The sequence below is a fragment of the Rutidosis leptorrhynchoides genome, chromosome 2, assembly GCF_046630445.1.
Source record: "Rutidosis leptorrhynchoides isolate AG116_Rl617_1_P2 chromosome 2, CSIRO_AGI_Rlap_v1, whole genome shotgun sequence".
NCBI lineage: Eukaryota > Viridiplantae > Streptophyta > Magnoliopsida > Asterales > Asteraceae > Rutidosis > Rutidosis leptorrhynchoides.
Window position 1 is genome coordinate 186,352,264 of NC_092334.1, and position 6,478 is coordinate 186,358,741.

Sequence of the window (6,478 nt, forward strand, 5' to 3'; positions counted from 1 at the left end):
CCGGTTCCGGATTTTCGAACGTACTTGCGTACAATTTAATATCTTGTACTTTTTGTTTTGAATCTTGTACTCTTGTAATTTTGAGACGTTTCTTATCAATAATTGGAACCTCATTGATTGTATTTTGTACTTTTGAGCTTTTTGGTCGTTTGCGTCTTCAATTCGTCGAATCTGTCTTTTGTCTTCACCTTTTATTATTTAAGCGAATATCACTTGTAAATAGGACAATTGTAACTAAAAGCTTGTCTTTCTTGAGGAATAATGCTATGAAATATATGTTTGTTTTTAGCATTATCAAATATTCCCACACTTGAGCGTTTCTTGTCCTCAAGCAATATCGTCTTGAAATACTAGAATCACTTCTTTATTCTTCACACTTTGTACATCAGTGACTTCTATGCGGCGGTATAAACAATGGTAGTAATGATGTGGTTTACAGTCCCATATGACTATATAAAAATTTAGATCCATTAAGGAAATTGGATCTTTATGAAAACATTTGATCTTTTGAAAATTAAATCTAGTTTTTACCCTAGATAAGTTTTCCGGAATAACCCTTCACCGGTGTTTGCAAAATATTTTTGTGGGTTTGGTGGGTTTCAGATTTGAAAATTTTAGCTCAAAACTTGTGGTTTTGTGTCACCCACTTGCTAACCTTGTATTAGGAAAGCAACAAGTTCAGTTTACTTGTCCCGTATATTACCTTTCGATAAACTACCGTCCAGTTGTAAAGGAAAGCGTTGAACAAGCAACTGTTAAGGCAATGTCCCCTGACATGCTTTTAATTATGGTCTATAACATGTCGGACGCAATTACTATCCTTGGTAGGAGCAATAGTAAAGCTCACCCTTATGATTTTTCAGTCTGGCACAAGGTCCTGTCTTTGACCATGCTATGCAACCACCGTTCTTACGGTTGACACCCGAATTGGTTCAGGTGACCTAATGAATTCCAGGTGAATTCCTAGGATTTTACGTTCAATGGTAATGAACGCATTGAAAATGGGTTTTCAGAAAACAAATCGGTTTTAATTTGATCAAAATATTTTCTCGTTCAAGCTCGAGTTTAGATATCATTGAATTCTATGAGTTTGAATTCTCAATCTTTAAGGTCAATCTCTAGGATTGAGTAATATCAGGCTTAAAAGCTGATTTTTAATCTTTAAGGAGATTATCCTTTCTGGGGATCTGATTCATTAGTCTTATCCAGCTAATTTGCACGGTGCCCCCCCATTTTACGAGATAAATCCTTCTCATGGTTAGGATAAATCTGACCACTTGGCGACCCTGTTTGATGCTGAGGTCTGTGGATTTTCTGCTGATTTTAGAGATGACTTTTCTAGATTTTTCGTCAACCTACAGCTGGTCTGGACGACAACTTCTTGACCTAAATCAAGAAGCGCGTGTCTTTTTCGGAAGACTTTACTTCCTTTTAATGATAGAATTGATTCATCGTGTAGATCCATCTCTTCTTTTCTTTCATAGGGTAAAATAGTTTAGTTTAGTCCAAAGCAAAGGTATTTTCAGTTATTTGTTACAGAAATATGTGACATATGTTTAAGATAACTTGGTAATTTTTCTCACACTTGGATTTTATTTTCCTTTTTATTGTTCTCTATTCCATTTTAAATGAATTTTAACATTTTGGTTTGTTTCTCAATTTATGTCCTTTCCGAGGTAACAATAATTTCGGTGTTAACACCTAGTTTTATCGTTCATAAATATGTATAAACATGATTTTGAGTTCATTTAATTGAAAATTTTGAAAAATTTTACTAGAATTGGGTAGTCAGTATATAAGACTAGGGCTGTTCTTTATTATCAGAGAGCACTAGATTCTAATACAACTACTGCTTTACTAGTATTTTTAATGGTAACCAAGTGTATAAAGATAAAAATTTTAAAAATCCGCAAGAATTTAACCCCTTCCCACACTTAAGATCTTGCAATGCCCTCATTTGCAAGAAATCAGTACAATTTAAATTATTGAGGGTGATTAGCGTAGAAATGATTAAATTTTACCAAAGTTTCCAAACATATTGGAGTTTGTTTGCTGAATGATAAATGGTGCATAGCATTTGTTCATTTCGTCTGTTGTTACATCACATTTATTTGTCATCTTGTCGTCAAAATTAGTAGCTTTTGCTGAACTTAATGCCAGTCTTTGAAAATGCGTTGTTTTACCCTTTTTGAACAATCGACAATATACATACATACAAGTATAATCATGCATGGAAATTTGAAATGGGACTTAATATCCCACTTTCAAATTCTAAATATGAAATATTAGTACACAATAATAATAAAATAATAAAAATTACACAAATATATCCAATAACATAAGTTTAAACATGAAAAAGTCAAAAGATAAAAACATAAAAATTATAAAAATAACCAAATGGAACTAAATCAGTCTGGATAGGGGTTCCAGTTCATCTCATAAGGTGGGTTCCATTGTTGGTTATAGGTGTTCTGATAGGCTTGGTTATAGTCATATCGGTTAAAGGGTGGTCGGATATCGGGGCTATGTGGCGGAAAATGAGCAGGTTGAGTAGGTACATAGTTATTTGGTACCTGATATGATAGCTGGCTCATGATTTGGTGCTGATGAACTAACCAGCTATCGTGTTGGCGTCGCCTATAATCCTCGTATACTCGGTCGGAGTTCCACTGCTCATACGCACTATGTCTGGCCGCGTTCATCATTGCTTCCTCATCTATACGAACGTGGACGTCAAGAATAGCATCTCGAAAGACATCCCTAATGTCTTCCGCCTCCTCCATTTCCTCGTCTGAGCCTCTCTCTACCTGAGGATGAGATCCCTCATAGGGTACTGCCTGGTTACGTCTACTTTTCAATACCTTAGCACCCACATAAACTTTCAATCCTAAGGGCTCAACCTGTTCTCTACAAATCTGTAATGGACCCCCTTGGTTCCTATCAACACCTAAATACTCTCCAATGAGAGTAACAAAAATACCTCCTCCTATTATACTCTCGTCCTGCATTCCCTCTACCATTTTAGATAAATAAAAAGCAACACAGTAAGGGATATTGACAAAGCTTCTAGGATCCCGAATACACTTTAGGTAGAATAAATCATATAAGGTAATTTTTTCTTTATTATGACCTCTTTGTGTAATCGAGTTAGCCAAAAATCTATGAATAATACGAAGCTCGGCTCTGTCAATATGTGTATAGGAGTGTCCTCCTGCTCGTGTAAAAACATCAAAATGTGACATACGCCTCCAAATGGCGTCAGCGTCAAAGTTACTATCTACCCGTTCACCATAATGAATCAAGTTTGTACAATCGGGTAATAGCAACTCACCAGGAGTATATATCTGTAAGGCCCTGGCCATGTTCAGCATGGACATTCTGTACATCCTACCGCCAAGGATAAACCTAAGAAATCTTCTATCATCTATTCTAACTATATTTGTATCAAGTGATACAGTACTCATCAACTCAACACACCATTCCTTATATACAGGTCTACGAATGGTGAAAAGACGTTCCCAATCTGTAAAAGAAGAACTGCCATACCTTTGAACTAAAAGCTGTCTAACACGGTCAGCTAGATGGACCGTTTCCAAAGGGGCCCAATCGATTACCCTTGGCACCTCTACATTTTTTGTTACCAATTTGAATTTGTTCCTTTGATATGTCTCGTAATCTCTCCATCTTCTATCAAATCTCAGATTAGGATGTAGAGTGTGCTCAGGAATCGTTGAGAATTCTACTGGCGGCCTCATTGGGAATACTATGAATTCATCAACAAACTATACCGGATCATAATAAGGTATGTGCTGATCAGGCTGTTGTTGTTGTTGTTCATGTTGTGGTTCTTGTTCGTGTTGCATTTCTGGTTCTGGTTCTGGTGCTGGTGCTGGTCGTCTAGATGATGATGCTCCTGAACCTCCAGTATCGGCTCTCTGTAGAACACATTAAACACAAAATTTGTGCATCCAAATATGCATTAGTGTTAGCAAAATAACAACTTTAAACAATCACTATAACATGTTAAATCAAAATTAAACTTATACACATTTTCACAATTTTTCACAATTCTACACTTTTCAAATAAGCACATATGAAAACGTATACAAAATTCATAAGCATTTAAATCAAATAACATGTCAAAATATTCATTACTAATAATTAAACAAGTCTCAAATGGCAAATATATCAAATTAATCAAGTTCATGAATTTTGGACTTAAAAAGTCCACTTTAATCTCCAAAAATCATGTTTAGGATCATTGTTTGGATCATTTAACTATCTAAACATGTTACACTACTCAATTTAGCAATAATTCATGACAAAAATCGGCCATAACCTGTTTATATCAAAAAGCCCCAAATTGCTCAAGAACACAAACCCTAGATTTCTAAAAATTTTGAAGTTTTTGTCTTCAAATCATGTTAAATAGCATCAATCTAGGTTATACATGCATAAAATACTAACAATTTAACACTAATTACACTAGAAATTAACAAAATTGCATTAAGGAAAAAAATTGGTAATTATCACAAAAACTAGGAATTTATAGAGTTTAGGGGTGTAATTTTTATCAATTTGCTGAAGAATGAGAATCTAGGCATGATTAGAGCAAGAAAAATGACGAATTACGGTGAATTTTGGCGAAATTTGGTGAAGATTTGAGAGTTTTTTCGGGTGTATGTGTGTGTTTTGTGTGAAGAACAGACCCGCTGGACTTCTTGTATCTGGCCTGGATTTCAGCTCCATGCAATCGCATGGAGTTGAAGTGTAAAACCCATGCGATCGCATGGGGGTCCGGGTACAGTGTTTTCAGCTTTTTTTTTTTTTTTTTTAAAACCTTATACTTTATAAAACTTATAATTAATTAAATTTTAAAAATTTTGTTTTCCTTTAGGAGCGAGGGCGTTTCGGATCGTTGTCCTAGTCTGTCCCTCGACAAAATTTTAAAATTTGTCAAATCAAAGCGCGGTTTTTAAAAGTAAAGATTTTTGGGTTTTTTAATGTTTTTGGCATACTTTAATTCAATAAGATTAAAAATAATGATAATAAAAGTTCTCGTCCCTCCCTCGGGTAAAGCAATTTCGGTTCAAAGACCTAGTCTTCAACTTACGACGAATTTTAAAAATCATATTTTTAACTTAATGAGATAAAGTAAATTTTTGTTTTTAAATTCACACAACTTAAATATAAAATTCAAAATTAATATTAAAAATTCACACCAAACTTAAAATTTGAAATGCATAAAATTAAAAATTCATATTTTAAAAATTAAAATTCACACCAAACTTAATTTAAAAATTCATATTATAAATTCACACCAAACTTATATTAATTTTTCAAATATTTACAATTTTAAATATATCGATTTTACAAAGTTTACAATATTAATTTTAGATTTATATATTAATTTTAAAAACATGGTAAAAATAAAATTAAAAATCTTTTTGGCTTTTTATCCCACTTTAATCAATCAAATATTATCAAAAATATACGCCCCTCTTTTCGGTAAAGTAATTTCGGTTCCAAGACCTAATTTAACTCATGACGAATTTTTGAAATATTTTGGGTTGATTGATTAAAGATATTTATACCTTAAGAATAAACGTTAAATTTCGCAGTGATGTAATAAATTTTTTGAATGATATCAATAATTTCGGTCGCTAAACCTAATTTTATTTAATACCAATTTAATACTTTATAGCGAACAAATTAGCGTTTATTATCAAAAGGTTTAAAAAATAAAAATAAATAAAAAATAAAAACTGTACAGACTTACCTGTGAGATAGTATTCTTAGTTATATGATCTATCCCATTCATAAGATAGTCGGTTTAATTGGTTTTCCATAGCTACATAGGCGTAACCTCGAGCATTCAGTGTTTTTTCTTCTAAACATATGAACGGTCCGTCTCTGCATAAAGTAACAAATTCGGTGTTTGAATAGGTTTGATTATTTGAACATTTACCTCCATGTGACCATTTTCCGCATTTGTGACATCTTTCTAGGTGTCGTGCTCTTCTTTTCGCTGCGGATTTTGATTTTCCTTTACCAAATTGTAACTTATTATCTTCGCATCTGGATTCTTTTCTAACTCTGTCCAATCTTTCTCTGATCACTGATACTATTTCACTCGGAAGTATGTCATTATTACGTTTAGTGATCAAAGCGTGTAGCATTAGACCATGGTTTAGTTCACAGGCAGTCTTCATTTCCTAAAAAAAAAATAAAAATTCAGAATGGGGGGAGAAGACTAGTTCTTTAGGGTCTGCTAGGGAAAGACCATTCGGGTTCCATTTTCGAGAACTACACGAAAACAGACAATCTAACTCTAACAGAAATACCTATTATCCTTTAAAGACTTGATTCTCCCCACACTTAGTTATCTGTGGTGTCGAAATTGTGATTAACTTCGTTGTCGACTTCCATCGGACTATCTATGTAGTGTTTAACTCTGTGACCATTAACTTTAAATTCA